The sequence below is a fragment of the Trichomycterus rosablanca genome, unplaced genomic scaffold (genome assembly GCF_030014385.1).
Source record: "Trichomycterus rosablanca isolate fTriRos1 unplaced genomic scaffold, fTriRos1.hap1 scaffold_112, whole genome shotgun sequence".
Taxonomy (NCBI): Eukaryota; Metazoa; Chordata; class Actinopteri; order Siluriformes; family Trichomycteridae; genus Trichomycterus; species Trichomycterus rosablanca.
In genome coordinates this window covers 79,802-103,325 of record NW_026946951.1, presented here as the reverse complement: position 1 = coordinate 103,325, position 23,524 = coordinate 79,802, and the positions used below count along the sequence as shown (strand labels likewise).

Here is a 23,524-nt window from a genome sequence, read left to right as displayed (position 1 = left end):
CGGCCGCCTTCACGCCCACACACCTTCTGTCATTCCACCAACAAAAGAGCAGCTTTGCAAAGACAAAGCCTTCAAAAAATAAGTTGAACTTGTCAACGTTCCTCTCCACGGAAATCTTTAGTAAAAGGCGAAAGATTTGTACGTGAATGAAGAGAAACTCCAGCCCTGCTCGCCGGTCGCCCGGGCCTCCGTAGGCCACCGGCCGCTCAAGGAAGAGGGCTCGAGGTAGAGCGACGAAAACCTGCAGCAAAAGCGCCCTTGGGTCGTCGGGTGGGTGACGAAGCAGCACAGCCTTTGCCTGGAGAAACACAGGGAGGGGGAAAATTAAGTCTTTCGCCTTTTTTTTTTTTTTTTTTTTTTTTTTTTAAGTAAAATGGAGGGAAAATGAAAAAGCGGGAAAAGGGGGACTCCCTAGCGCAAAAGGACCGAGGAAACCCCGGGCCGTACCCCTAATCCCAACAGCTTTCCAGCAGGGGCCAGTCACCAGCATTCGTCAATTACTCTTTCGTTTGACCGTTTATGAGGGTGCACCGTGCCAGGAGGCAATGCAATACCTGGTCGATGCGTGGAGTGGACGGAGCAAGCCCCTCTTCCGACTCCCAGGCCTAAAAATCCATTTAATATATGGTCCTCGGGTAGAGAACGTATCAGATATTAAACTGATAAGAACAGATACTACACTTGATCTTAGCCAAAAGGCCGAGAAGCGATAACCTGAAATAGGCGCCGGGCCACGGGCCCTACCTTTTGAGGGTCCGGACTAGTGGACGGCGCTGACCGGCCGCCTTCACGCCCACACACCTTCTGTCATTCCACCAGCAAAAGAGCAGCTTTGCAAAGACAAAGCCTTCAAAAAATAAGTTGAACTTGTCAACGTTCCTCTCCACGGAAATCTTTAGTAAAAGGCGAAAGATTTGTACGTGAATGAAGAGAAACTCCAGCCCTGCTCGCCGGTCGCCCGGGCCTCCGTAGGCCACCGGCCGCTCAAGGAAGAGGGCTCGAGGTAGAGCGACGAAAACCTGCAGCAAAAGCGCCCTTGGGTCGTCGGGTGGGTGACGAAGCAGCACAGCCTTTGCCTGGAGAAACACAGGGAGGGGGAAAATTAAGTCTTTCGCCTTTTTTTTTTTTTTTTTTTTTTTTTTTTAAGTAAAATGGAGGGAAAATGAAAAAGCGGGAAAAGGGGGACTCCCTAGCGCAAAAGGACCGAGGAAACCCCGGGCCGTACCCCTAATCCCAACAGCTTTCCAGCAGGGGCCAGTCACCAGCATTCGTCAATTACTCTTTCGTTTGACCGTTTATGAGGGTGCACCGTGCCAGGAGGCAATGCAATACCTGGTCGATGCGTGGAGTGGACGGAGCAAGCCCCTCTTCCGACTCCCAGGCCTAAAAATCCATTTAATATATGGTCCTCGGGTAGAGGACGTATCAGATATTAAACTGATAAGAACAGATACTACACTTGATCTTAGCCAAAAGGCCGAGAAGCGATAACCTGAAATAGGCGCCGGGCCACGGGCCCTACCTTTTGAGGGTCCGGACTAGTGGACGGCGCTGACCGGCCGCCTTCACGCCCACACACCTTCTGTCATTCCACCAGCAAAAGAGCAGCTTTGCAAAGACAAAGCCTTCAAAAAATAAGTTGAACTTGTCAACGTTCCTCTCCACGGAAATCTTTAGTAAAAGGCGAAAGATTTGTACGTGAATGAAGAGAAACTCCAGCCCTGCTCGCCGGTCGCCCGGGCCTCCGTAGGCCACCGGCCGCTCAAGGAAGAGGGCTCGAGGTAGAGCGACGAAAACCTGCAGCAAAAGCGCCCTTGGGTCGTCGGGTGGGTGACGAAGCAGCACAGCCTTTGCCTGGAGAAACACAGGGAGGGGGAAAATTAAGTCTTTCGCCTTTTTTTTTTATTTATTTTTTTTTTTTAAGTAAAATGGAGGGAAAATGAAAAAGCGGGAAAAGGGGGACTCCCTAGCGCAAAAGGACCGAAGAAACCCCGGGCCGTACCCCTAATCCCAACAGCTTTCCAGCAGGGGCCAGTCACCAGCATTCGTCAATTACTCTTTCGTTTGACCGTTTATGAGGGTGCACCGTGCCAGGAGGCAATGCAATACCTGGTCGATGCGTGGAGTGGACGGAGCAAGCCCCTCTTCCGACTCCCAGGCCTAAAAATCCATTTAATATATGGTCCTCGGGTAGAGGACGTATCAGATATTAAACTGATAAGAACAGATACTACACTTGATCTTAGCCAAAAGGCCGAGAAGCGATAACCTGAAATAGGCGCCGGGCCACGGGCCCTACCTTTTGAGGGTCCGGACTAGTGGACGGCGCTGACCGGCCGCCTTCACGCCCACACACCTTCTGTCATTCCACCAGCAAAAGAGCAGCTTTGCAAAGACAAAGCCTTCAAAAAATAAGTTGAACTTGTCAACGTTCCTCTCCACGGAAATCTTTAGTAAAAGGCGAAAGATTTGTACGTGAATGAAGAGAAACTCCAGCCCTGCTCGCCGGTCGCCCGGGCCTCCGTAGGCCACCGGCCGCTCAAGGAAGAGGGCTCGAGGTAGAGCGACGAAAACCTGCAGCAAAAGCGCCCTTGGGTCGTCGGGTGGGTGACGAAGCAGCACAGCCTTTGCCTGGAGAAACACAGGGAGGGGGAAAATTAAGTCTTTCGCCTTTTTTTTTTATTTATTTTTTTTTTTTAAGTAAAATGGAGGGAAAATGAAAAAGCGGGAAAAGGGGGACTCCCTAGCGCAAAAGGACCGAAGAAACCCCGGGCCGTACCCCTAATCCCAACAGCTTTCCAGCAGGGGCCAGTCACCAGCATTCGTCAATTACTCTTTCGTTTGACCGTTTATGAGGGTGCACCGTGCCAGGAGGCAATGCAATACCTGGTCGATGCGTGGAGTGGACGGAGCAAGCCCCTCTTCCGACTCCCAGGCCTAAAAATCCATTTAATATATGGTCCTCGGGTAGAGGACGTATCAGATATTAAACTGATAAGAACAGATACTACACTTGATCTTAGCCAAAAGGCCGAGAAGCGATAACCTGAAATAGGCGCCGGGCCACGGGCCCTACCTTTTGAGGGTCCGGACTAGTGGACGGCGCTGACCGGCCGCCTTCACGCCCACACACCTTCTGTCATTCCACCAGCAAAAGAGCAGCTTTGCAAAGACAAAGCCTTCAAAAAATAAGTTGAACTTGTCAACGTTCCTCTCCACGGAAATCTTTAGTAAAAGGCGAAAGATTTGTACGTGAATGAAGAGAAACTCCAGCCCTGCTCGCCGGTCGCCCGGGCCTCCGTAGGCCACCGGCCGCTCAAGGAAGAGGGCTCGAGGTAGAGCGACGAAAACCTGCAGCAAAAGCGCCCTTGGGTCGTCGGGTGGGTGACGAAGCAGCACAGCCTTTGCCTGGAGAAACACAGGGAGGGGGAAAATTAAGTCTTTCGCCTTTTTTTTTTATTTATTTTTTTTTTTTAAGTAAAATGGAGGGAAAATGAAAAAGCGGGAAAAGGGGGACTCCCTAGCGCAAAAGGACCGAAGAAACCCCGGGCCGTACCCCTAATCCCAACAGCTTTCCAGCAGGGGCCAGTCACCAGCATTCGTCAATTACTCTTTCGTTTGACCGTTTATGAGGGTGCACCGTGCCAGGAGGCAATGCAATACCTGGTCGATGCGTGGAGTGGACGGAGCAAGCCCCTCTTCCGACTCCCAGGCCTAAAAATCCATTTAATATATGGTCCTCGAGTAGAGGACGTATCAGATATTAAACTGATAAGAACAGATACTACACTTGATCTTAGCCAAAAGGCCGAGAAGCGATAACCTGAAATAGGCGCCGGGCCACGGGCCCTACCTTTTGAGGGTCCGGACTAGTGGACGGCGCTGACCGGCCGCCTTCACGCCCACACACCTTCTGTCATTCCACCAGCAAAAGAGCAGCTTTGCAAAGACAAAGCCTTCAAAAAATAAGTTGAACTTGTCAACGTTCCTCTCCACGGAAATCTTTAGTAAAAGGCGAAAGATTTGTACGTGAATGAAGAGAAACTCCAGCCCTGCTCGCCGGTCGCCCGGGCCTCCGTAGGCCACCGGCCGCTCAAGGAAGAGGGCTCGAGGTAGAGCGACGAAAACCTGCAGCAAAAGCGCCCTTGGGTCGTCGGGTGGGTGACGAAGCAGCACAGCCTTTGCCTGGAGAAACACAGGGAGGGGGAAAATTAAGTCTTTCGCCTTTTTTTTTTATTTATTTTTTTTTTTTAAGTAAAATGGAGGGAAAATGAAAAAGCGGGAAAAGGGGGACTCCCTAGCGCAAAAGGACCGAAGAAACCCCGGGCCGTACCCCTAATCCCAACAGCTTTCCAGCAGGGGCCAGTCACCAGCATTCGTCAATTACTCTTTCGTTTGACCGTTTATGAGGGTGCACCGTGCCAGGAGGCAATGCAATACCTGGTCGATGCGTGGAGTGGACGGAGCAAGCCCCTCTTCCGACTCCCAGGCCTAAAAATCCATTTAATATATGGTCCTCGGGTAGAGGACGTATCAGATATTAAACTGATAAGAACAGATACTACACTTGATCTTAGCCAAAAGGCCGAGAAGCGATAACCTGAAATAGGCGCCGGGCCACGGGCCCTACCTTTTGAGGGTCCGGACTAGTGGACGGCGCTGACCGGCCGCCTTCACGCCCACACACCTTCTGTCATTCCACCAGCAAAAGAGCAGCTTTGCAAAGACAAAGCCTTCAAAAAATAAGTTGAACTTGTCAACGTTCCTCTCCACGGAAATCTTTAGTAAAAGGCGAAAGATTTGTACGTGAATGAAGAGAAACTCCAGCCCTGCTCGCCGGTCGCCCGGGCCTCCGTAGGCCACCGGCCGCTCAAGGAAGAGGGCTCGAGGTAGAGCGACGAAAACCTGCAGCAAAAGCGCCCTTGGGTCGTCGGGTGGGTGACGAAGCAGCACAGCCTTTGCCTGGAGAAACACAGGGAGGGGGAAAATTAAGTCTTTCGCCTTTTTTTTTTATTTATTTTTTTTTTTTAAGTAAAATGGAGGGAAAATGAAAAAGCGGGAAAAGGGGGACTCCCTAGCGCAAAAGGACCGAGGAAACCCCGGGCCGTACCCCTAATCCCAACAGCTTTCCAGCAGGGGCCAGTCACCAGCATTCGTCAATTACTCTTTCGTTTGACCGTTTATGAGGGTGCACCGTGCCAGGAGGCAATGCAATACCTGGTCGATGCGTGGAGTGGACGGAGCAAGCCCCTCTTCCGACTCCCAGGCCTAAAAATCCATTTAATATATGGTCCTCGGGTAGAGGACGTATCAGATATTAAACTGATAAGAACAGATACTACACTTGATCTTAGCCAAAAGGCCGAGAAGCGATAACCTGAAATAGGCGCCGGGCCACGGGCCCTACCTTTTGAGGGTCCGGACTAGTGGACGGCGCTGACCGGCCGCCTTCACGCCCACACACCTTCTGTCATTCCACCAGCAAAAGAGCAGCTTTGCAAAGACAAAGCCTTCAAAAAATAAGTTGAACTTGTCAACGTTCCTCTCCACGGAAATCTTTAGTAAAAGGCGAAAGATTTGTACGTGAATGAAGAGAAACTCCAGCCCTGCTCGCCGGTCGCCCGGGCCTCCGTAGGCCACCGGCCGCTCAAGGAAGAGGGCTCGAGGTAGAGCGACGAAAACCTGCAGCAAAAGCGCCCTTGGGTCGTCGGGTGGGTGACGAAGCAGCACAGCCTTTGCCTGGAGAAACACAGGGAGGGGGAAAATTAAGTCTTTCGCCTTTTTTTTTTATTTATTTTTTTTTTTTAAGTAAAATGGAGGGAAAATGAAAAAGCGGGAAAAGGGGGACTCCCTAGCGCAAAAGGACCGAAGAAACCCCGGGCCGTACCCCTAATCCCAACAGCTTTCCAGCAGGGGCCAGTCACCAGCATTCGTCAATTACTCTTTCGTTTGACCGTTTATGAGGGTGCACCGTGCCAGGAGGCAATGCAATACCTGGTCGATGCGTGGAGTGGACGGAGCAAGCCCCTCTTCCGACTCCCAGGCCTAAAAATCCATTTAATATATGGTCCTCGGGTAGAGGACGTATCAGATATTAAACTGATAAGAACAGATACTACACTTGATCTTAGCCAAAAGGCCGAGAAGCGATAACCTGAAATAGGCGCAGGGCCACGGGCCCTACCTTTTGAGGGTCCGGACTAGTGGACGGCGCTGACCGGCCGCCTTCACGCCCACACACCTTCTGTCATTCCACCAGCAAAAGAGCAGCTTTGCAAAGACAAAGCCTTCAAAAAATAAGTTGAACTTGTCAACGTTCCTCTCCACGGAAATCTTTAGTAAAAGGCGAAAGATTTGTACGTGAATGAAGAGAAACTCCAGCCCTGCTCGCCGGTCGCCCGGGCCTCCGTAGGCCACCGGCCGCTCAAGGAAGAGGGCTCGAGGTAGAGCGACGAAAACCTGCAGCAAAAGCGCCCTTGGGTCGTCGGGTGGGTGACGAAGCAGCACAGCCTTTGCCTGGAGAAACACAGGGAGGGGGAAAATTAAGTCTTTCGCCTTTTTTTTTTATTTATTTTTTTTTTTTAAGTAAAATGGAGGGAAAATGAAAAAGCGGGAAAAGGGGGACTCCCTAGCGCAAAAGGACCGAAGAAACCCCGGGCCGTACCCCTAATCCCAACAGCTTTCCAGCAGGGGCCAGTCACCAGCATTCGTCAATTACTCTTTCGTTTGACCGTTTATGAGGGTGCACCGTGCCAGGAGGCAATGCAATACCTGGTCGATGCGTGGAGTGGACGGAGCAAGCCCCTCTTCCGACTCCCAGGCCTAAAAATCCATTTAATATATGGTCCTCGGGTAGAGGACGTATCAGATATTAAACTGATAAGAACAGATACTACACTTGATCTTAGCCAAAAGGCCGAGAAGCGATAACCTGAAATAGGCGCCGGGCCACGGGCCCTACCTTTTGAGGGTCCGGACTAGTGGACGGCGCTGACCGGCCGCCTTCACGCCCACACACCTTCTGTCATTCCACCAGCAAAAGAGCAGCTTTGCAAAGACAAAGCCTTCAAAAAATAAGTTGAACTTGTCAACGTTCCTCTCCACGGAAATCTTTAGTAAAAGGCGAAAGATTTGTACGTGAATGAAGAGAAACTCCAGCCCTGCTCGCCGGTCGCCCGGGCCTCCGTAGGCCACCGGCCGCTCAAGGAAGAGGGCTCGAGGTAGAGCGACGAAAACCTGCAGCAAAAGCGCCCTTGGGTCGTCGGGTGGGTGACGAAGCAGCACAGCCTTTGCCTGGAGAAACACAGGGAGGGGGAAAATTAAGTCTTTCGCCTTTTTTTTTTATTTATTTTTTTTTTTTAAGTAAAATGGAGGGAAAATGAAAAAGCGGGAAAAGGGGGACTCCCTAGCGCAAAAGGACCGAAGAAACCCCGGGCCGTACCCCTAATCCCAACAGCTTTCCAGCAGGGGCCAGTCACCAGCATTCGTCAATTACTCTTTCGTTTGACCGTTTATGAGGGTGCACCGTGCCAGGAGGCAATGCAATACCTGGTCGATGCGTGGAGTGGACGGAGCAAGCCCCTCTTCCGACTCCCAGGCCTAAAAATCCATTTAATATATGGTCCTCGGGTAGAGGACGTATCAGATATTAAACTGATAAGAACAGATACTACACTTGATCTTAGCCAAAAGGCCGAGAAGCGATAACCTGAAATAGGCGCCGGGCCACGGGCCCTACCTTTTGAGGGTCCGGACTAGTGGACGGCGCTGACCGGCCGCCTTCACGCCCACACACCTTCTGTCATTCCACCAGCAAAAGAGCAGCTTTGCAAAGACAAAGCCTTCAAAAAATAAGTTGAACTTGTCAACGTTCCTCTCCACGGAAATCTTTAGTAAAAGGCGAAAGATTTGTACGTGAATGAAGAGAAACTCCAGCCCTGCTCGCCGGTCGCCCGGGCCTCCGTAGGCCACCGGCCGCTCAAGGAAGAGGGCTCGAGGTAGAGCGACGAAAACCTGCAGCAAAAGCGCCCTTGGGTCGTCGGGTGGGTGACGAAGCAGCACAGCCTTTGCCTGGAGAAACACAGGGAGGGGGAAAATTAAGTCTTTCGCCTTTTTTTTTTATTTATTTTTTTTTTTTAAGTAAAATGGAGGGAAAATGAAAAAGCGGGAAAAGGGGGACTCCCTAGCGCAAAAGGACCGAAGAAACCCCGGGCCGTACCCCTAATCCCAACAGCTTTCCAGCAGGGGCCAGTCACCAGCATTCGTCAATTACTCTTTCGTTTGACCGTTTATGAGGGTGCACCGTGCCAGGAGGCAATGCAATACCTGGTCGATGCGTGGAGTGGACGGAGCAAGCCCCTCTTCCGACTCCCAGGCCTAAAAATCCATTTAATATATGGTCCTCGGGTAGAGGACGTATCAGATATTAAACTGATAAGAACAGATACTACACTTGATCTTAGCCAAAAGGCCGAGAAGCGATAACCTGAAATAGGCGCCGGGCCACGGGCCCTACCTTTTGAGGGTCCGGACTAGTGGACGGCGCTGACCGGCCGCCTTCACGCCCACACACCTTCTGTCATTCCACCAGCAAAAGAGCAGCTTTGCAAAGACAAAGCCTTCAAAAAATAAGTTGAACTTGTCAACGTTCCTCTCCACGGAAATCTTTAGTAAAAGGCGAAAGATTTGTACGTGAATGAAGAGAAACTCCAGCCCTGCTCGCCGGTCGCCCGGGCCTCCGTAGGCCACCGGCCGCTCAAGGAAGAGGGCTCGAGGTAGAGCGACGAAAACCTGCAGCAAAAGCGCCCTTGGGTCGTCGGGTGGGTGACGAAGCAGCACAGCCTTTGCCTGGAGAAACACAGGGAGGGGGAAAATTAAGTCTTTCGCCTTTTTTTTTTATTTATTTTTTTTTTTTAAGTAAAATGGAGGGAAAATGAAAAAGCGGGAAAAGGGGGACTCCCTAGCGCAAAAGGACCGAAGAAACCCCGGGCCGTACCCCTAATCCCAACAGCTTTCCAGCAGGGGCCAGTCACCAGCATTCGTCAATTACTCTTTCGTTTGACCGTTTATGAGGGTGCACCGTGCCAGGAGGCAATGCAATACCTGGTCGATGCGTGGAGTGGACGGAGCAAGCCCCTCTTCCGACTCCCAGGCCTAAAAATCCATTTAATATATGGTCCTCGGGTAGAGGACGTATCAGATATTAAACTGATAAGAACAGATACTACACTTGATCTTAGCCAAAAGGCCGAGAAGCGATAACCTGAAATAGGCGCCGGGCCACGGGCCCTACCTTTTGAGGGTCCGGACTAGTGGACGGCGCTGACCGGCCGCCTTCACGCCCACACACCTTCTGTCATTCCACCAGCAAAAGAGCAGCTTTGCAAAGACAAAGCCTTCAAAAAATAAGTTGAACTTGTCAACGTTCCTCTCCACGGAAATCTTTAGTAAAAGGCGAAAGATTTGTACGTGAATGAAGAGAAACTCCAGCCCTGCTCGCCGGTCGCCCGGGCCTCCGTAGGCCACCGGCCGCTCAAGGAAGAGGGCTCGAGGTAGAGCGACGAAAACCTGCAGCAAAAGCGCCCTTGGGTCGTCGGGTGGGTGACGAAGCAGCACAGCCTTTGCCTGGAGAAACACAGGGAGGGGGAAAATTAAGTCTTTCGCCTTTTTTTTTTATTTATTTTTTTTTTTTAAGTAAAATGGAGGGAAAATGAAAAAGCGGGAAAAGGGGGACTCCCTAGCGCAAAAGGACCGAAGAAACCCCGGGCCGTACCCCTAATCCCAACAGCTTTCCAGCAGGGGCCAGTCACCAGCATTCGTCAATTACTCTTTCGTTTGACCGTTTATGAGGGTGCACCGTGCCAGGAGGCAATGCAATACCTGGTCGATGCGTGGAGTGGACGGAGCAAGCCCCTCTTCCGACTCCCAGGCCTAAAAATCCATTTAATATATGGTCCTCGGGTAGAGGACGTATCAGATATTAAACTGATAAGAACAGATACTACACTTGATCTTAGCCAAAAGGCCGAGAAGCGATAACCTGAAATAGGCGCCGGGCCACGGGCCCTACCTTTTGAGGGTCCGGACTAGTGGACGGCGCTGACCGGCCGCCTTCACGCCCACACACCTTCTGTCATTCCACCAGCAAAAGAGCAGCTTTGCAAAGACAAAGCCTTCAAAAAATAAGTTGAACTTGTCAACGTTCCTCTCCACGGAAATCTTTAGTAAAAGGCGAAAGATTTGTACGTGAATGAAGAGAAACTCCAGCCCTGCTCGCCGGTCGCCCGGGCCTCCGTAGGCCACCGGCCGCTCAAGGAAGAGGGCTCGAGGTAGAGCGACGAAAACCTGCAGCAAAAGCGCCCTTGGGTCGTCGGGTGGGTGACGAAGCAGCACAGCCTTTGCCTGGAGAAACACAGGGAGGGGGAAAATTAAGTCTTTCGCCTTTTTTTTTTATTTTTTTTTTTTTTTTAAGTAAAATGGAGGGAAAATGAAAAAGCGGGAAAAGGGGGACTCCCTAGCGCAAAAGGACCGAAGAAACCCCGGGCCGTACCCCTAATCCCAACAGCTTTCCAGCAGGGGCCAGTCACCAGCATTCGTCAATTACTCTTTCGTTTGACCGTTTATGAGGGTGCACCGTGCCAGGAGGCAATGCAATACCTGGTCGATGCGTGGAGTGGACGGAGCAAGCCCCTCTTCCGACTCCCAGGCCTAAAAATCCATTTAATATATGGTCCTCGGGTAGAGGACGTATCAGATATTAAACTGATAAGAACAGATACTACACTTGATCTTAGCCAAAAGGCCGAGAAGCGATAACCTGAAATAGGCGCCGGGCCACGGGCCCTACCTTTTGAGGGTCCGGACTAGTGGACGGCGCTGACCGGCCGCCTTCACGCCCACACACCTTCTGTCATTCCACCAGCAAAAGAGCAGCTTTGCAAAGACAAAGCCTTCAAAAAATAAGTTGAACTTGTCAACGTTCCTCTCCACGGAAATCTTTAGTAAAAGGCGAAAGATTTGTACGTGAATGAAGAGAAACTCCAGCCCTGCTCGCCGGTCGCCCGGGCCTCCGTAGGCCACCGGCCGCTCAAGGAAGAGGGCTCGAGGTAGAGCGACGAAAACCTGCAGCAAAAGCGCCCTTGGGTCGTCGGGTGGGTGACGAAGCAGCACAGCCTTTGCCTGGAGAAACACAGGGAGGGGGAAAATTAAGTCTTTCGCCTTTTTTTTTTTTTTTTTTTTTTTTTTTTTTAAGTAAAATGGAGGGAAAATGAAAAAGCGGGAAAAGGGGGACTCCCTAGCGCAAAAGGACCGAGGAAACCCCGGGCCGTACCCCTAATCCCAACAGCTTTCCAGCAGGGGCCAGTCACCAGCATTCGTCAATTACTCTTTCGTTTGACCGTTTATGAGGGTGCACCGTGCCAGGAGGCAATGCAATACCTGGTCGATGCGTGGAGTGGACGGAGCAAGCCCCTCTTCCGACTCCCAGGCCTAAAAATCCATTTAATATATGGTCCTCGGGTAGAGGACGTATCAGATATTAAACTGATAAGAACAGATACTACACTTGATCTTAGCCAAAAGGCCGAGAAGCGATAACCTGAAATAGGCGCCGGGCCACGGGCCCTACCTTTTGAGGGTCCGGACTAGTGGACGGCGCTGACCGGCCGCCTTCACGCCCACACACCTTCTGTCATTCCACCAGCAAAAGAGCAGCTTTGCAAAGACAAAGCCTTCAAAAAATAAGTTGAACTTGTCAACGTTCCTCTCCACGGAAATCTTTAGTAAAAGGCGAAAGATTTGTACGTGAATGAAGAGAAACTCCAGCCCTGCTCGCCGGTCGCCCGGGCCTCCGTAGGCCACCGGCCGCTCAAGGAAGAGGGCTCGAGGTAGAGCGACGAAAACCTGCAGCAAAAGCGCCCTTGGGTCGTCGGGTGGGTGACGAAGCAGCACAGCCTTTGCCTGGAGAAACACAGGGAGGGGGAAAATTAAGTCTTTCGCCTTTTTTTTTTTTTTTTTTTTTTTTTTTTTAAGTAAAATGGAGGGAAAATGAAAAAGCGGGAAAAGGGGGACTCCCTAGCGCAAAAGGACCGAGGAAACCCCGGGCCGTACCCCTAATCCCAACAGCTTTCCAGCAGGGGCCAGTCACCAGCATTCGTCAATTACTCTTTCGTTTGACCGTTTATGAGGGTGCACCGTGCCAGGAGGCAATGCAATACCTGGTCGATGCGTGGAGTGGACGGAGCAAGCCCCTCTTCCGACTCCCAGGCCTAAAAATCCATTTAATATATGGTCCTCGGGTAGAGGACGTATCAGATATTAAACTGATAAGAACAGATACTACACTTGATCTTAGCCAAAAGGCCGAGAAGCGATAACCTGAAATAGGCGCCGGGCCACGGGCCCTACCTTTTGAGGGTCCGGACTAGTGGACGGCGCTGACCGGCCGCCTTCACGCCCACACACCTTCTGTCATTCCACCAGCAAAAGAGCAGCTTTGCAAAGACAAAGCCTTCAAAAAATAAGTTGAACTTGTCAACGTTCCTCTCCACGGAAATCTTTAGTAAAAGGCGAAAGATTTGTACGTGAATGAAGAGAAACTCCAGCCCTGCTCGCCGGTCGCCCGGGCCTCCGTAGGCCACCGGCCGCTCAAGGAAGAGGGCTCGAGGTAGAGCGACGAAAACCTGCAGCAAAAGCGCCCTTGGGTCGTCGGGTGGGTGACGAAGCAGCACAGCCTTTGCCTGGAGAAACACAGGGAGGGGGAAAATTAAGTCTTTCGCCTTTTTTTTTTTTTTTTTTTTTTTTTTAAGTAAAATGGAGGGAAAATGAAAAAGCGGGAAAAGGGGGACTCCCTAGCGCAAAAGGACCGAGGAAACCCCGGGCCGTACCCCTAATCCCAACAGCTTTCCAGCAGGGGCCAGTCACCAGCATTCGTCAATTACTCTTTCGTTTGACCGTTTATGAGGGTGCACCGTGCCAGGAGGCAATGCAATACCTGGTCGATGCGTGGAGTGGACGGAGCAAGCCCCTCTTCCGACTCCCAGGCCTAAAAATCCATTTAATATATGGTCCTCGGGTAGAGGACGTATCAGATATTAAACTGATAAGAACAGATACTACACTTGATCTTAGCCAAAAGGCCGAGAAGCGATAACCTGAAATAGGCGCCGGGCCACGGGCCCTACCTTTTGAGGGTCCGGACTAGTGGACGGCGCTGACCGGCCGCCTTCACGCCCACACACCTTCTGTCATTCCACCAGCAAAAGAGCAGCTTTGCAAAGACAAAGCCTTCAAAAAATAAGTTGAACTTGTCAACGTTCCTCTCCACGGAAATCTTTAGTAAAAGGCGAAAGATTTGTACGTGAATGAAGAGAAACTCCAGCCCTGCTCGCCGGTCGCCCGGGCCTCCGTAGGCCACCGGCCGCTCAAGGAAGAGGGCTCGAGGTAGAGCGACGAAAACCTGCAGCAAAAGCGCCCTTGGGTCGTCGGGTGGGTGACGAAGCAGCACAGCCTTTGCCTGGAGAAACACAGGGAGGGGGAAAATTAAGTCTTTCGCCTTTTTTTTTTTTTTTTTTTTTTTTTTTTAAGTAAAATGGAGGGAAAATGAAAAAGCGGGAAAAGGGGGACTCCCTAGCGCAAAAGGACCGAGGAAACCCCGGGCCGTACCCCTAATCCCAACAGCTTTCCAGCAGGGGCCAGTCACCAGCATTCGTCAATTACTCTTTCGTTTGACCGTTTATGAGGGTGCACCGTGCCAGGAGGCAATGCAATACCTGGTCGATGCGTGGAGTGGACGGAGCAAGCCCCTCTTCCGACTCCCAGGCCTAAAAATCCATTTAATATATGGTCCTCGGGTAGAGGACGTATCAGATATTAAACTGATAAGAACAGATACTACACTTGATCTTAGCCAAAAGGCCGAGAAGCGATAACCTGAAATAGGCGCCGGGCCACGGGCCCTACCTTTTGAGGGTCCGGACTAGTGGACGGCGCTGACCGGCCGCCTTCACGCCCACACACCTTCTGTCATTCCACCAGCAAAAGAGCAGCTTTGCAAAGACAAAGCCTTCAAAAAATAAGTTGAACTTGTCAACGTTCCTCTCCACGGAAATCTTTAGTAAAAGGCGAAAGATTTGTACGTGAATGAAGAGAAACTCCAGCCCTGCTCGCCGGTCGCCCGGGCCTCCGTAGGCCACCGGCCGCTCAAGGAAGAGGGCTCGAGGTAGAGCGACGAAAACCTGCAGCAAAAGCGCCCTTGGGTCGTCGGGTGGGTGACGAAGCAGCACAGCCTTTGCCTGGAGAAACACAGGGAGGGGGAAAATTAAGTCTTTCGCCTTTTTTTTTTTTTTTTTTTTTTTTTTTAAGTAAAATGGAGGGAAAATGAAAAAGCGGGAAAAGGGGGACTCCCTAGCGCAAAAGGACCGAGGAAACCCCGGGCCGTACCCCTAATCCCAACAGCTTTCCAGCAGGGGCCAGTCACCAGCATTCGTCAATTACTCTTTCGTTTGACCGTTTATGAGGGTGCACCGTGCCAGGAGGCAATGCAATACCTGGTCGATGCGTGGAGTGGACGGAGCAAGCCCCTCTTCCGACTCCCAGGCCTAAAAATCCATTTAATATATGGTCCTCGGGTAGAGGACGTATCAGATATTAAACTGATAAGAACAGATACTACACTTGATCTTAGCCAAAAGGCCGAGAAGCGATAACCTGAAATAGGCGCCGGGCCACGGGCCCTACCTTTTGAGGGTCCGGACTAGTGGACGGCGCTGACCGGCCGCCTTCACGCCCACACACCTTCTGTCATTCCACCAGCAAAAGAGCAGCTTTGCAAAGACAAAGCCTTCAAAAAATAAGTTGAACTTGTCAACGTTCCTCTCCACGGAAATCTTTAGTAAAAGGCGAAAGATTTGTACGTGAATGAAGAGAAACTCCAGCCCTGCTCGCCGGTCGCCCGGGCCTCCGTAGGCCACCGGCCGCTCAAGGAAGAGGGCTCGAGGTAGAGCGACGAAAACCTGCAGCAAAAGCGCCCTTGGGTCGTCGGGTGGGTGACGAAGCAGCACAGCCTTTGCCTGGAGAAACACAGGGAGGGGGAAAATTAAGTCTTTCGCCTTTTTTTTTTTTTTTTTTTTTTTTTTTAAGTAAAATGGAGGGAAAATGAAAAAGCGGGAAAAGGGGGACTCCCTAGCGCAAAAGGACCGAGGAAACCCCGGGCCGTACCCCTAATCCCAACAGCTTTCCAGCAGGGGCCAGTCACCAGCATTCGTCAATTACTCTTTCGTTTGACCGTTTATGAGGGTGCACCGTGCCAGGAGGCAATGCAATACCTGGTCGATGCGTGGAGTGGACGGAGCAAGCCCCTCTTCCGACTCCCAGGCCTAAAAATCCATTTAATATATGGTCCTCGGGTAGAGGACGTATCAGATATTAAACTGATAAGAACAGATACTACACTTGATCTTAGCCAAAAGGCCGAGAAGCGATAACCTGAAATAGGCGCCGGGCCACGGGCCCTACCTTTTGAGGGTCCGGACTAGTGGACGGCGCTGACCGGCCGCCTTCACGCCCACACACCTTCTGTCATTCCACCAGCAAAAGAGCAGCTTTGCAAAGACAAAGCCTTCAAAAAATAAGTTGAACTTGTCAACGTTCCTCTCCACGGAAATCTTTAGTAAAAGGCGAAAGATTTGTACGTGAATGAAGAGAAACTCCAGCCCTGCTCGCCGGTCGCCCGGGCCTCCGTAGGCCACCGGCCGCTCAAGGAAGAGGGCTCGAGGTAGAGCGACGAAAACCTGCAGCAAAAGCGCCCTTGGGTCGTCGGGTGGGTGACGAAGCAGCACAGCCTTTGCCTGGAGAAACACAGGGAGGGGGAAAATTAAGTCTTTCGCCTTTTTTTTTTTTTTTTTTTTTTTTTTTAAGTAAAATGGAGGGAAAATGAAAAAGCGGGAAAAGGGGGACTCCCTAGCGCAAAAGGACCGAGGAAACCCCGGGCCGTACCCCTAATCCCAACAGCTTTCCAGCAGGGGCCAGTCACCAGCATTCGTCAATTACTCTTTCGTTTGACCGTTTATGAGGGTGCACCGTGCCAGGAGGCAATGCAATACCTGGTCGATGCGTGGAGTGGACGGAGCAAGCCCCTCTTCCGACTCCCAGGCCTAAAAATCCATTTAATATATGGTCCTCGGGTAGAGGACGTATCAGATATTAAACTGATAAGAACAGATACTACACTTGATCTTAGCCAAAAGGCCGAGAAGCGATAACCTGAAATAGGCGCCGGGCCACGGGCCCTACCTTTTGAGGGTCCGGACTAGTGGACGGCGCTGACCGGCCGCCTTCACGCCCACACACCTTCTGTCATTCCACCAGCAAAAGAGCAGCTTTGCAAAGACAAAGCCTTCAAAAAATAAGTTGAACTTGTCAACGTTCCTCTCCACGGAAATCTTTAGTAAAAGGCGAAAGATTTGTACGTGAATGAAGAGAAACTCCAGCCCTGCTCGCCGGTCGCCCGGGCCTCCGTAGGCCACCGGCCGCTCAAGGAAGAGGGCTCGAGGTAGAGCGACGAAAACCTGCAGCAAAAGCGCCCTTGGGTCGTCGGGTGGGTGACGAAGCAGCACAGCCTTTGCCTGGAGAAACACAGGGAGGGGGAAAATTAAGTCTTTCGCCTTTTTTTTTTATTTATTTTTTTTTTTTAAGTAAAATGGAGGGAAAATGAAAAAGCGGGAAAAGGGGGACTCCCTAGCGCAAAAGGACCGAAGAAACCCCGGGCCGTACCCCTAATCCCAACAGCTTTCCAGCAGGGGCCAGTCACCAGCATTCGTCAATTACTCTTTCGTTTGACCGTTTATGAGGGTGCACCGTGCCAGGAGGCAATGCAATACCTGGTCGATGCGTGGAGTGGACGGAGCAAGCCCCTCTTCCGACTCCCAGGCCTAAAAATCCATTTAATATATGGTCCTCGAGTAGAGGACGTATCAGATATTAAACTGATAAGAACAGATACTACACTTGATCTTAGCCAAAAGGCCGAGAAGCGATAACCTGAAATAGGCGCCGGGCCACGGGCCCTACCTTTTGAGGGTCCGGACTAGTGGACGGCGCTGACCGGCCGCCTTCACGCCCACACACCTTCTGTCATTCCACCAGCAAAAGAGCAGCTTTGCAAAGACAAAGCCTTCAAAAAATAAGTTGAACTTGTCAACGTTCCTCTCCACGGAAATCTTTAGTAAAAGGCGAAAGATTTGTACGTGAATGAAGAGAAACTCCAGCCCTGCTCGCCGGTCGCCCGGGCCTCCGTAGGCCACCGGCCGCTCAAGGAAGAGGGCTCGAGGTAGAGCGACGAAAACCTGCAGCAAAAGCGCCCTTGGGTCGTCGGGTGGGTGACGAAGCAGCACAGCCTTTGCCTGGAGAAACACAGGGAGGGGGAAAATTAAGTCTTTCGCCTTTTTTTTTTTTTTTTTTTTTTTTTTTAAGTAAAATGGAGGGAAAATGAAAAAGCGGGAAAAGGGGGACTCCCTAGCGCAAAAGGACCGAGGAAACCCCGGGCCGTACCCCTAATCCCAACAGCTTTCCAGCAGGGGCCAGTCACCAGCATTCGTCAATTACTCTTTCGTTTGACCGTTTATGAGGGTGCACCGTGCCAGGAGGCAATGCAATACCTGGTCGATGCGTGGAGTGGACGGAGCAAGCCCCTCTTCCGACTCCCAGGCCTAAAAATCCATTTAATATATGGTCCTCGGGTAGAGGACGTATCAGATATTAAACTGATAAGAACAGATACTACACTTGATCTTAGCCAAAAGGCCGAGAAGCGATAACCTGAAATAGGCGCCGGGCCACGGGCCCTACCTTTTGAGGGTCCGGACTAGTGGACGGCGCTGACCGGCCGCCTTCACGCCCACACACCTTCTGTCATTCCACCAGCAAAAGAGCAGCTTTGCAAAGACAAAGCCTTCAAAAAATAAGTTGAACTTGTCAACGTTCCTCTCCACGGAAATCTTTAGTAAAAGGCGAAAGATTTGTACGTGAATGAAGAGAAACTCCAGCCCTGCTCGCCGGTCGCCCGGGCCTCCGTAGGCCACCGGCCGCTCAAGGAAGAGGGCTCGAGGTAGAGCGACGAAAACCTGCAGCAAAAGCGCCCTTGGGTCGTCGGGTGGGTGACGAAGCAGCACAGCCTTTGCCTGGAGAAACACAGGGAGGGGGAAAATTAAGTCTTTCGCCTTTTTTTTTTTTTTTTTTTTTTTTTTTAAGTAAAATGGAGGGAAAATGAAAAAGCGGGAAAAGGGGGACTCCCTAGCGCAAAAGGACCGAGGAAACCCCGGGCCGTACCCCTAATCCCAACAGCTTTCCAGCAGGGGCCAGTCACCAGCATTCGTCAATTACTCTTTCGTTTGACCGTTTATGAGGGTGCACCGTGCCAGGAGGCAATGCAATACCTGGTCGATGCGTGGAGTGGACGGAGCAAGCCCCTCTTCCGACTCCCAGGCCTAAAAATCCATTTAATATATGGTCCTCGGGTAGAGGACGTATCAGATATTAAACTGATAAGAACAGATACTACACTTGATCTTAGCCAAAAGGCCGAGAAGCGATAACCTGAAATAGGCGCCGGGCCACGGGCCCTACCTTTTGAGGGTCCGGACTAGTGGACGGCGCTGACCGGCCGCCTTCACGCCCACACACCTTCTGTCATTCCACCAGCAAAAGAGCAGCTTTGCAAAGACAAAGCCTTCAAAAAATAAGTTGAACTTGTCAACGTTCCTCTCCACGGAAATCTTTAGTAAAAGGCGAAAGATTTGTACGTGAATGAAGAGAAACTCCAGCCCTGCTCGCCGGTCGCCCGGGCCTCCGTAGGCCACCGGCCGCTCAAGGAAGAGGGCTCGAGGTAGAGCGACGAAAACCTGCAGCAAAAGCGCCCTTGGGTCGTCGGGTGGGTGACGAAGCAGCACAGCCTTTGCCTGGAGAAACACAGGGAGGGGGAAAATTAAGTCTTTCGCCTTTTTTTTTTTTTTTTTTTTTTTTTTTAAGTAAAATGGAGGGAAAATGAAAAAGCGGGAAAAGGGGGACTCCCTAGCGCAAAAGGACCGAGGAAACCCCGGGCCGTACCCCTAATCCCAACAGCTTTCCAGCAGGGGCCAGTCACCAGCATTCGTCAATTACTCTTTCGTTTGACCGTTTATGAGGGTGCACCGTGCCAGGAGGCAATGCAATACCTGGTCGATGCGTGGAGTGGACGGAGCAAGCCCCTCTTCCGACTCCCAGGCCTAAAAATCCATTTAATATATGGTCCTCGGGTAGAGGACGTATCAGATATTAAACTGATAAGAACAGATACTACACTTGATCTTAGCCAAAAGGCCGAGAAGCGATAACCTGAAATAGGCGCCGGGCCACGGGCCCTACCTTTTGAGGGTCCGGACTAGTGGACGGCGCTGACCGGCCGCCTTCACGCCCACACACCTTCTGTCATTCCACCAGCAAAAGAGCAGCTTTGCAAAGACAAAGCCTTCAAAAAATAAGTTGAACTTGTCAACGTTCCTCTCCACGGAAATCTTTAGTAAAAGGCGAAAGATTTGTACGTGAATGAAGAGAAACTCCAGCCCTGCTCGCCGGTCGCCCGGGCCTCCGTAGGCCACCGGCCGCTCAAGGAAGAGGGCTCGAGGTAGAGCGACGAAAACCTGCAGCAAAAGCGCCCTTGGGTCGTCGGGTGGGTGACGAAGCAGCACAGCCTTTGCCTGGAGAAACACAGGGAGGGGGAAAATTAAGTCTTTCGCCTTTTTTTTTTTTTTTTTTTTTTTTTTTAAGTAAAATGGAGGGAAAATGAAAAAGCGGGAAAAGGGGGACTCCCTAGCGCAAAAGGACCGAGGAAACCCCGGGCCGTACCCCTAATCCCAACAGCTTTCCAGCAGGGGCCAGTCACCAGCATTCGTCAATTACTCTTTCGTTTGACCGTTTATGAGGGTGCACCGTGCCAGGAGGCAATGCAATACCTGGTCGATGCGTGGAGTGGACGGAGCAAGCCCCTCTTCCGACTCCCAGGCCTAAAAATCCATTTAATATATGGTCCTCGGGTAGAGGACGTATCAGATATTAAACTGATAAGAACAGATACTACACTTGATCTTAGCCAAAAGGCCGAGAAGCGATAACCTGAAATAGGCGCCGGGCCACGGGCCCTACCTTTTGAGGGTCCGGACTAGTGGACGGCGCTGACCGGCCGCCTTCACGCCCACACACCTTCTGTCATTCCACCAGCAAAAGAGCAGCTTTGCAAAGACAAAGCCTTCAAAAAATAAGTTGAACTTGTCAACGTTCCTCTCCACGGAAATCTTTAGTAAAAGGCGAAAGATTTGTACGTGAATGAAGAGAAACTCCAGCCCTGCTCGCCGGTCGCCCGGGCCTCCGTAGGCCACCGGCCGCTCAAGGAAGAGGGCTCGAGGTAGAGCGACGAAAACCTGCAGCAAAAGCGCCCTTGGGTCGTCGGGTGGGTGACGAAGCAGCACAGCCTTTGCCTGGAGAAACACAGGGAGGGGGAAAATTAAGTCTTTCGCCTTTTTTTTTTTTTTTTTTTTTTTTTTTAAGTAAAATGGAGGGAAAATGAAAAAGCGGGAAAAGGGGGACTCCCTAGCGCAAAAGGACCGAGGAAACCCCGGGCCGTACCCCTAATCCCAACAGCTTTCCAGCAGGGGCCAGTCACCAGCATTCGTCAATTACTCTTTCGTTTGACCGTTTATGAGGGTGCACCGTGCCAGGAGGCAATGCAATACCTGGTCGATGCGTGGAGTGGACGGAGCAAGCCCCTCTTCCGACTCCCAGGCCTAAAAATCCATTTAATATATGGTCCTCGGGTAGAGGACGTATCAGATATTAAACTGATAAGAACAGATACTACACTTGATCTTAGCCAAAAGGCCGAGAAGCGATAACCTGAAATAGGCGCCGGGCCACGGGCCCTACCTTTTGAGGGTCCGGACTAGTGGACGGCGCTGACCGGCCGCCTTCACGCCCACACACCTTCTGTCATTCCACCAGCAAAAGAGCAGCTTTGCAAAGACAAAGCCTTCAAAAAATAAGTTGAACTTGTCAACGTTCCTCTCCACGGAAATCTTTAGTAAAAGGCGAAAGATTTGTACGTGAATGAAGAGAAACTCCAGCCCTGCTCGCCGGTCGCCCGGGCCTCCGTAGGCCACCGGCCGCTCAAGGAAGAGGGCTCGAGGTAGAGCGACGAAAACCTGCAGCAAAAGCGCCCTTGGGTCGTCGGGTGGGTGACGAAGCAGCACAGCCTTTGCCTGGAGAAACACAGGGAGGGGGAAAATTAAGTCTTTCGCCTTTTTTTTTTTTTTTTTTTTTTTTTTAAGTAAAATGGAGGGAAAATGAAAAAGCGGGAAAAGGGGGACTCCCTAGCGCAAAAGGACCGAGGAAACCCCGGGCCGTACCCCTAATCCCAACAGCTTTCCAGCAGGGGCCAGTCACCAGCATTCGTCAATTACTCTTTCGTTTGACCGTTTATGAGGGTGCACCGTGCCAGGAGGCAATGCAATACCTGGTCGATGCGTGGAGTGGACGGAGCAAGCCCCTCTTCCGACTCCCAGGCCTAAAAATCCATTTAATATATGGTCCTCGGGTAGAGGACGTATCAGATATTAAACTGATAAGAACAGATACTACACTTGATCTTAGCCAAAAGGCCGAGAAGCGATAACCTGAAATAGGCGCCGGGCCACGGGCCCTACCTTTTGAGGGTCCGGACTAGTGGACGGCGCTGACCGGCCGCCTTCACGCCCACACACCTTCTGTCATTCCACCAGCAAAAGAGCAGCTTTGCAAAGACAAAGCCTTCAAAAAATAAGTTGAACTTGTCAACGTTCCTCTCCACGGAAATCTTTAGTAAAAGGCGAAAGATTTGTACGTGAATGAAGAGAAACTCCAGCCCTGCTCGCCGGTCGCCCGGGCCTCCGTAGGCCACCGGCCGCTCAAGGAAGAGGGCTCGAGGTAGAGCGACGAAAACCTGCAGCAAAAGCGCCCTTGGGTCGTCGGGTGGGTGACGAAGCAGCACAGCCTTTGCCTGGAGAAACACAGGGAGGGGGAAAATTAAGTCTTTCGCCTTTTTTTTTTTTTTTTTTTTTTTTTTAAGTAAAATGGAGGGAAAATGAAAAAGCGGGAAAAGGGGGACTCCCTAGCGCAAAAGGACCGAGGAAACCCCGGGCCGTACCCCTAATCCCAACAGCTTTCCAGCAGGGGCCAGTCACCAGCATTCGTCAATTACTCTTTCGTTTGACCGTTTATGAGGGTGCACCGTGCCAGGAGGCAATGCAATACCTGGTCGATGCGTGGAGTGGACGGAGCAAGCCCCTCTTCCGACTCCCAGGCCTAAAAATCCATTTAATATATGGTCCTCGGGTAGAGGACGTATCAGATATTAAACTGATAAGAACAGATACTACACTTGATCTTAGCCAAAAGGCCGAGAAGCGATAACCTGAAATAGGCGCCGGGCCACGGGCCCTACCTTTTGAGGGTCCGGACTAGTGGACGGCGCTGACCGGCCGCCTTCACGCCCACACACCTTCTGTCATTCCACCAGCAAAAGAGCAGCTTTGCAAAGACAAAGCCTTCAAAAAATAAGTTGAACTTGTCAACGTTCCTCTCCACGGAAATCTTTAGTAAAAGGCGAAAGATTTGTACGTGAATGAAGAGAAACTCCAGCCCTGCTCGCCGGTCGCCCGGGCCTCCGTAGGCCACCGGCCGCTCAAGGAAGAGGGCTCGAGGTAGAGCGACGAAAACCTGCAGCAAAAGCGCCCTTGGGTCGTCGGGTGGGTGACGAAGCAGCACAGCCTTTGCCTGGAGAAACACAGGGAGGGGGAAAATTAAGTCTTTAGCCTTTTTTTTTTTTTTTTTTTTTTTTTTAAGTAAAATGGAGGGAAAATGAAAAAGCGGGAAAAGGGGGACTCCCTAGCGCAAAAGGACCGAGGAAACCCCGGGCCGTACCCCTAATCCCAACAGCTTTCCAGCAGGGGCCAGTCACCAGCATTCGTCAATTACTCTTTCGTTTGACCGTTTATGAGGGTGCACCGTGCCAGGAGGCAATGCAATACCTGGTCGATGCGTGGAGTGGACGGAGCAAGCCCCTCTTCCGACTCCCAGGCCTAAAAATCCATTTAATATATGGTCCTCGGGTAGAGGACGTATCAGATATTAAACTGATAAGAACAGATTTTTTTTTTTTTTTTTTTTTTTACAAAAGTTTATTTACACACGTTTTCACACAATACAAACTATTTACAGAACATTCATTTTCATTTCCTTCCCACCACCATTATCATATTCATTGTATTTATCATGTCTTTTTCATACACATCTCCCATAATCTTCCCCACTTTTCCTTCCCCTTTTCCCACCCCAAGTCCACTTCATCTTCTTTCATTCTTGTCTTAATTTCCCATTCGGCTTTCTTGACTATCCCCATCACTCCCTTTCCCTTCCCTCCCTTCACTTCCGCCTGTCTATCCTCCCATATCCCTCTCTTAAC

General features: G+C 51.2%; 60 non-coding genes across 60 annotated transcripts; all 60 read right to left on the bottom strand.

Moving 5' to 3' along the window:
* Positions 1 to 50: 50 nt before the first annotated feature.
* Positions 51 to 165, bottom strand: LOC134304674 (U5 spliceosomal RNA). Its single transcript, XR_010008071.1, has one exon. It is a non-coding gene; the product is annotated as a U5 spliceosomal RNA (small nuclear RNA).
* Positions 166 to 520: 355 nt separating this feature from the next.
* LOC134304557 (U2 spliceosomal RNA) lies at positions 521 to 711 on the bottom strand. The gene has a single exon (XR_010007968.1). It is a non-coding gene; the product is annotated as a U2 spliceosomal RNA (small nuclear RNA).
* Positions 712 to 828: 117 nt separating this feature from the next.
* LOC134304673 (U5 spliceosomal RNA) lies at positions 829 to 943 on the bottom strand. The gene has a single exon (XR_010008070.1). It is a non-coding gene; the product is annotated as a U5 spliceosomal RNA (small nuclear RNA).
* A 355-nt stretch (positions 944 to 1,298) lies between these two features.
* LOC134304801 (U2 spliceosomal RNA) lies at positions 1,299 to 1,489 on the bottom strand. Its single transcript, XR_010008191.1, has one exon. It is a non-coding gene; the product is annotated as a U2 spliceosomal RNA (small nuclear RNA).
* A 117-nt stretch (positions 1,490 to 1,606) lies between these two features.
* LOC134304672 (U5 spliceosomal RNA) lies at positions 1,607 to 1,721 on the bottom strand. The gene has a single exon (XR_010008069.1). It is a non-coding gene; the product is annotated as a U5 spliceosomal RNA (small nuclear RNA).
* A 354-nt stretch (positions 1,722 to 2,075) lies between these two features.
* LOC134304800 (U2 spliceosomal RNA) lies at positions 2,076 to 2,266 on the bottom strand. The gene has a single exon (XR_010008190.1). It is a non-coding gene; the product is annotated as a U2 spliceosomal RNA (small nuclear RNA).
* Positions 2,267 to 2,383: 117 nt separating this feature from the next.
* LOC134304671 (U5 spliceosomal RNA) lies at positions 2,384 to 2,498 on the bottom strand. The gene has a single exon (XR_010008068.1). It is a non-coding gene; the product is annotated as a U5 spliceosomal RNA (small nuclear RNA).
* A 354-nt stretch (positions 2,499 to 2,852) lies between these two features.
* Positions 2,853 to 3,043, bottom strand: LOC134304799 (U2 spliceosomal RNA). The gene has a single exon (XR_010008189.1). It is a non-coding gene; the product is annotated as a U2 spliceosomal RNA (small nuclear RNA).
* A 117-nt stretch (positions 3,044 to 3,160) lies between these two features.
* On the bottom strand, positions 3,161 to 3,275 carry LOC134304670 (U5 spliceosomal RNA). Its single transcript, XR_010008067.1, has one exon. It is a non-coding gene; the product is annotated as a U5 spliceosomal RNA (small nuclear RNA).
* Positions 3,276 to 3,629: 354 nt separating this feature from the next.
* LOC134304626 (U2 spliceosomal RNA) lies at positions 3,630 to 3,820 on the bottom strand. Its single transcript, XR_010008026.1, has one exon. It is a non-coding gene; the product is annotated as a U2 spliceosomal RNA (small nuclear RNA).
* A 117-nt stretch (positions 3,821 to 3,937) lies between these two features.
* On the bottom strand, positions 3,938 to 4,052 carry LOC134304669 (U5 spliceosomal RNA). The gene has a single exon (XR_010008066.1). It is a non-coding gene; the product is annotated as a U5 spliceosomal RNA (small nuclear RNA).
* A 354-nt stretch (positions 4,053 to 4,406) lies between these two features.
* On the bottom strand, positions 4,407 to 4,597 carry LOC134304798 (U2 spliceosomal RNA). Its single transcript, XR_010008188.1, has one exon. It is a non-coding gene; the product is annotated as a U2 spliceosomal RNA (small nuclear RNA).
* Positions 4,598 to 4,714: 117 nt separating this feature from the next.
* LOC134304667 (U5 spliceosomal RNA) lies at positions 4,715 to 4,829 on the bottom strand. Its single transcript, XR_010008064.1, has one exon. It is a non-coding gene; the product is annotated as a U5 spliceosomal RNA (small nuclear RNA).
* A 354-nt stretch (positions 4,830 to 5,183) lies between these two features.
* Positions 5,184 to 5,374, bottom strand: LOC134304797 (U2 spliceosomal RNA). Its single transcript, XR_010008187.1, has one exon. It is a non-coding gene; the product is annotated as a U2 spliceosomal RNA (small nuclear RNA).
* Positions 5,375 to 5,491: 117 nt separating this feature from the next.
* LOC134304666 (U5 spliceosomal RNA) lies at positions 5,492 to 5,606 on the bottom strand. The gene has a single exon (XR_010008063.1). It is a non-coding gene; the product is annotated as a U5 spliceosomal RNA (small nuclear RNA).
* Positions 5,607 to 5,960: 354 nt separating this feature from the next.
* Positions 5,961 to 6,151, bottom strand: LOC134304796 (U2 spliceosomal RNA). The gene has a single exon (XR_010008186.1). It is a non-coding gene; the product is annotated as a U2 spliceosomal RNA (small nuclear RNA).
* A 117-nt stretch (positions 6,152 to 6,268) lies between these two features.
* LOC134304665 (U5 spliceosomal RNA) lies at positions 6,269 to 6,383 on the bottom strand. Its single transcript, XR_010008062.1, has one exon. It is a non-coding gene; the product is annotated as a U5 spliceosomal RNA (small nuclear RNA).
* Positions 6,384 to 6,737: 354 nt separating this feature from the next.
* On the bottom strand, positions 6,738 to 6,928 carry LOC134304795 (U2 spliceosomal RNA). The gene has a single exon (XR_010008185.1). It is a non-coding gene; the product is annotated as a U2 spliceosomal RNA (small nuclear RNA).
* A 117-nt stretch (positions 6,929 to 7,045) lies between these two features.
* On the bottom strand, positions 7,046 to 7,160 carry LOC134304664 (U5 spliceosomal RNA). Its single transcript, XR_010008061.1, has one exon. It is a non-coding gene; the product is annotated as a U5 spliceosomal RNA (small nuclear RNA).
* A 354-nt stretch (positions 7,161 to 7,514) lies between these two features.
* On the bottom strand, positions 7,515 to 7,705 carry LOC134304794 (U2 spliceosomal RNA). Its single transcript, XR_010008184.1, has one exon. It is a non-coding gene; the product is annotated as a U2 spliceosomal RNA (small nuclear RNA).
* A 117-nt stretch (positions 7,706 to 7,822) lies between these two features.
* On the bottom strand, positions 7,823 to 7,937 carry LOC134304662 (U5 spliceosomal RNA). Its single transcript, XR_010008060.1, has one exon. It is a non-coding gene; the product is annotated as a U5 spliceosomal RNA (small nuclear RNA).
* Positions 7,938 to 8,291: 354 nt separating this feature from the next.
* On the bottom strand, positions 8,292 to 8,482 carry LOC134304793 (U2 spliceosomal RNA). Its single transcript, XR_010008183.1, has one exon. It is a non-coding gene; the product is annotated as a U2 spliceosomal RNA (small nuclear RNA).
* Positions 8,483 to 8,599: 117 nt separating this feature from the next.
* LOC134304661 (U5 spliceosomal RNA) lies at positions 8,600 to 8,714 on the bottom strand. The gene has a single exon (XR_010008059.1). It is a non-coding gene; the product is annotated as a U5 spliceosomal RNA (small nuclear RNA).
* A 354-nt stretch (positions 8,715 to 9,068) lies between these two features.
* On the bottom strand, positions 9,069 to 9,259 carry LOC134304792 (U2 spliceosomal RNA). The gene has a single exon (XR_010008182.1). It is a non-coding gene; the product is annotated as a U2 spliceosomal RNA (small nuclear RNA).
* A 117-nt stretch (positions 9,260 to 9,376) lies between these two features.
* On the bottom strand, positions 9,377 to 9,491 carry LOC134304660 (U5 spliceosomal RNA). The gene has a single exon (XR_010008058.1). It is a non-coding gene; the product is annotated as a U5 spliceosomal RNA (small nuclear RNA).
* A 354-nt stretch (positions 9,492 to 9,845) lies between these two features.
* Positions 9,846 to 10,036, bottom strand: LOC134304789 (U2 spliceosomal RNA). The gene has a single exon (XR_010008180.1). It is a non-coding gene; the product is annotated as a U2 spliceosomal RNA (small nuclear RNA).
* Positions 10,037 to 10,153: 117 nt separating this feature from the next.
* On the bottom strand, positions 10,154 to 10,268 carry LOC134304659 (U5 spliceosomal RNA). The gene has a single exon (XR_010008057.1). It is a non-coding gene; the product is annotated as a U5 spliceosomal RNA (small nuclear RNA).
* Positions 10,269 to 10,622: 354 nt separating this feature from the next.
* LOC134304788 (U2 spliceosomal RNA) lies at positions 10,623 to 10,813 on the bottom strand. Its single transcript, XR_010008179.1, has one exon. It is a non-coding gene; the product is annotated as a U2 spliceosomal RNA (small nuclear RNA).
* Positions 10,814 to 10,930: 117 nt separating this feature from the next.
* On the bottom strand, positions 10,931 to 11,045 carry LOC134304658 (U5 spliceosomal RNA). The gene has a single exon (XR_010008056.1). It is a non-coding gene; the product is annotated as a U5 spliceosomal RNA (small nuclear RNA).
* A 357-nt stretch (positions 11,046 to 11,402) lies between these two features.
* LOC134304787 (U2 spliceosomal RNA) lies at positions 11,403 to 11,593 on the bottom strand. Its single transcript, XR_010008178.1, has one exon. It is a non-coding gene; the product is annotated as a U2 spliceosomal RNA (small nuclear RNA).
* Positions 11,594 to 11,710: 117 nt separating this feature from the next.
* Positions 11,711 to 11,825, bottom strand: LOC134304657 (U5 spliceosomal RNA). The gene has a single exon (XR_010008055.1). It is a non-coding gene; the product is annotated as a U5 spliceosomal RNA (small nuclear RNA).
* Positions 11,826 to 12,181: 356 nt separating this feature from the next.
* On the bottom strand, positions 12,182 to 12,372 carry LOC134304786 (U2 spliceosomal RNA). Its single transcript, XR_010008177.1, has one exon. It is a non-coding gene; the product is annotated as a U2 spliceosomal RNA (small nuclear RNA).
* Positions 12,373 to 12,489: 117 nt separating this feature from the next.
* Positions 12,490 to 12,604, bottom strand: LOC134304655 (U5 spliceosomal RNA). Its single transcript, XR_010008053.1, has one exon. It is a non-coding gene; the product is annotated as a U5 spliceosomal RNA (small nuclear RNA).
* A 353-nt stretch (positions 12,605 to 12,957) lies between these two features.
* LOC134304785 (U2 spliceosomal RNA) lies at positions 12,958 to 13,148 on the bottom strand. Its single transcript, XR_010008176.1, has one exon. It is a non-coding gene; the product is annotated as a U2 spliceosomal RNA (small nuclear RNA).
* Positions 13,149 to 13,265: 117 nt separating this feature from the next.
* On the bottom strand, positions 13,266 to 13,380 carry LOC134304654 (U5 spliceosomal RNA). The gene has a single exon (XR_010008052.1). It is a non-coding gene; the product is annotated as a U5 spliceosomal RNA (small nuclear RNA).
* Positions 13,381 to 13,735: 355 nt separating this feature from the next.
* Positions 13,736 to 13,926, bottom strand: LOC134304784 (U2 spliceosomal RNA). Its single transcript, XR_010008175.1, has one exon. It is a non-coding gene; the product is annotated as a U2 spliceosomal RNA (small nuclear RNA).
* A 117-nt stretch (positions 13,927 to 14,043) lies between these two features.
* On the bottom strand, positions 14,044 to 14,158 carry LOC134304653 (U5 spliceosomal RNA). Its single transcript, XR_010008051.1, has one exon. It is a non-coding gene; the product is annotated as a U5 spliceosomal RNA (small nuclear RNA).
* A 354-nt stretch (positions 14,159 to 14,512) lies between these two features.
* On the bottom strand, positions 14,513 to 14,703 carry LOC134304783 (U2 spliceosomal RNA). The gene has a single exon (XR_010008174.1). It is a non-coding gene; the product is annotated as a U2 spliceosomal RNA (small nuclear RNA).
* A 117-nt stretch (positions 14,704 to 14,820) lies between these two features.
* Positions 14,821 to 14,935, bottom strand: LOC134304652 (U5 spliceosomal RNA). Its single transcript, XR_010008050.1, has one exon. It is a non-coding gene; the product is annotated as a U5 spliceosomal RNA (small nuclear RNA).
* A 354-nt stretch (positions 14,936 to 15,289) lies between these two features.
* Positions 15,290 to 15,480, bottom strand: LOC134304772 (U2 spliceosomal RNA). Its single transcript, XR_010008165.1, has one exon. It is a non-coding gene; the product is annotated as a U2 spliceosomal RNA (small nuclear RNA).
* Positions 15,481 to 15,597: 117 nt separating this feature from the next.
* Positions 15,598 to 15,712, bottom strand: LOC134304651 (U5 spliceosomal RNA). The gene has a single exon (XR_010008049.1). It is a non-coding gene; the product is annotated as a U5 spliceosomal RNA (small nuclear RNA).
* Positions 15,713 to 16,066: 354 nt separating this feature from the next.
* LOC134304761 (U2 spliceosomal RNA) lies at positions 16,067 to 16,257 on the bottom strand. Its single transcript, XR_010008154.1, has one exon. It is a non-coding gene; the product is annotated as a U2 spliceosomal RNA (small nuclear RNA).
* Positions 16,258 to 16,374: 117 nt separating this feature from the next.
* Positions 16,375 to 16,489, bottom strand: LOC134304650 (U5 spliceosomal RNA). The gene has a single exon (XR_010008048.1). It is a non-coding gene; the product is annotated as a U5 spliceosomal RNA (small nuclear RNA).
* Positions 16,490 to 16,843: 354 nt separating this feature from the next.
* Positions 16,844 to 17,034, bottom strand: LOC134304507 (U2 spliceosomal RNA). Its single transcript, XR_010007920.1, has one exon. It is a non-coding gene; the product is annotated as a U2 spliceosomal RNA (small nuclear RNA).
* A 117-nt stretch (positions 17,035 to 17,151) lies between these two features.
* On the bottom strand, positions 17,152 to 17,266 carry LOC134304649 (U5 spliceosomal RNA). The gene has a single exon (XR_010008047.1). It is a non-coding gene; the product is annotated as a U5 spliceosomal RNA (small nuclear RNA).
* Positions 17,267 to 17,620: 354 nt separating this feature from the next.
* LOC134304749 (U2 spliceosomal RNA) lies at positions 17,621 to 17,811 on the bottom strand. Its single transcript, XR_010008143.1, has one exon. It is a non-coding gene; the product is annotated as a U2 spliceosomal RNA (small nuclear RNA).
* Positions 17,812 to 17,928: 117 nt separating this feature from the next.
* On the bottom strand, positions 17,929 to 18,043 carry LOC134304648 (U5 spliceosomal RNA). The gene has a single exon (XR_010008046.1). It is a non-coding gene; the product is annotated as a U5 spliceosomal RNA (small nuclear RNA).
* A 354-nt stretch (positions 18,044 to 18,397) lies between these two features.
* LOC134304737 (U2 spliceosomal RNA) lies at positions 18,398 to 18,588 on the bottom strand. Its single transcript, XR_010008131.1, has one exon. It is a non-coding gene; the product is annotated as a U2 spliceosomal RNA (small nuclear RNA).
* Positions 18,589 to 18,705: 117 nt separating this feature from the next.
* LOC134304646 (U5 spliceosomal RNA) lies at positions 18,706 to 18,820 on the bottom strand. Its single transcript, XR_010008045.1, has one exon. It is a non-coding gene; the product is annotated as a U5 spliceosomal RNA (small nuclear RNA).
* Positions 18,821 to 19,174: 354 nt separating this feature from the next.
* LOC134304726 (U2 spliceosomal RNA) lies at positions 19,175 to 19,365 on the bottom strand. Its single transcript, XR_010008120.1, has one exon. It is a non-coding gene; the product is annotated as a U2 spliceosomal RNA (small nuclear RNA).
* Positions 19,366 to 19,482: 117 nt separating this feature from the next.
* On the bottom strand, positions 19,483 to 19,597 carry LOC134304645 (U5 spliceosomal RNA). Its single transcript, XR_010008044.1, has one exon. It is a non-coding gene; the product is annotated as a U5 spliceosomal RNA (small nuclear RNA).
* A 354-nt stretch (positions 19,598 to 19,951) lies between these two features.
* LOC134304714 (U2 spliceosomal RNA) lies at positions 19,952 to 20,142 on the bottom strand. The gene has a single exon (XR_010008109.1). It is a non-coding gene; the product is annotated as a U2 spliceosomal RNA (small nuclear RNA).
* Positions 20,143 to 20,259: 117 nt separating this feature from the next.
* Positions 20,260 to 20,374, bottom strand: LOC134304643 (U5 spliceosomal RNA). The gene has a single exon (XR_010008042.1). It is a non-coding gene; the product is annotated as a U5 spliceosomal RNA (small nuclear RNA).
* Positions 20,375 to 20,728: 354 nt separating this feature from the next.
* LOC134304702 (U2 spliceosomal RNA) lies at positions 20,729 to 20,919 on the bottom strand. Its single transcript, XR_010008098.1, has one exon. It is a non-coding gene; the product is annotated as a U2 spliceosomal RNA (small nuclear RNA).
* A 117-nt stretch (positions 20,920 to 21,036) lies between these two features.
* LOC134304642 (U5 spliceosomal RNA) lies at positions 21,037 to 21,151 on the bottom strand. The gene has a single exon (XR_010008041.1). It is a non-coding gene; the product is annotated as a U5 spliceosomal RNA (small nuclear RNA).
* A 353-nt stretch (positions 21,152 to 21,504) lies between these two features.
* Positions 21,505 to 21,695, bottom strand: LOC134304691 (U2 spliceosomal RNA). Its single transcript, XR_010008087.1, has one exon. It is a non-coding gene; the product is annotated as a U2 spliceosomal RNA (small nuclear RNA).
* A 117-nt stretch (positions 21,696 to 21,812) lies between these two features.
* On the bottom strand, positions 21,813 to 21,927 carry LOC134304641 (U5 spliceosomal RNA). The gene has a single exon (XR_010008040.1). It is a non-coding gene; the product is annotated as a U5 spliceosomal RNA (small nuclear RNA).
* Positions 21,928 to 22,280: 353 nt separating this feature from the next.
* LOC134304680 (U2 spliceosomal RNA) lies at positions 22,281 to 22,471 on the bottom strand. Its single transcript, XR_010008076.1, has one exon. It is a non-coding gene; the product is annotated as a U2 spliceosomal RNA (small nuclear RNA).
* A 117-nt stretch (positions 22,472 to 22,588) lies between these two features.
* On the bottom strand, positions 22,589 to 22,703 carry LOC134304640 (U5 spliceosomal RNA). Its single transcript, XR_010008039.1, has one exon. It is a non-coding gene; the product is annotated as a U5 spliceosomal RNA (small nuclear RNA).
* A 353-nt stretch (positions 22,704 to 23,056) lies between these two features.
* LOC134304599 (U2 spliceosomal RNA) lies at positions 23,057 to 23,244 on the bottom strand. The gene has a single exon (XR_010008006.1). It is a non-coding gene; the product is annotated as a U2 spliceosomal RNA (small nuclear RNA).
* Between the last annotated feature and the right edge of the window lie 280 nt (positions 23,245 to 23,524).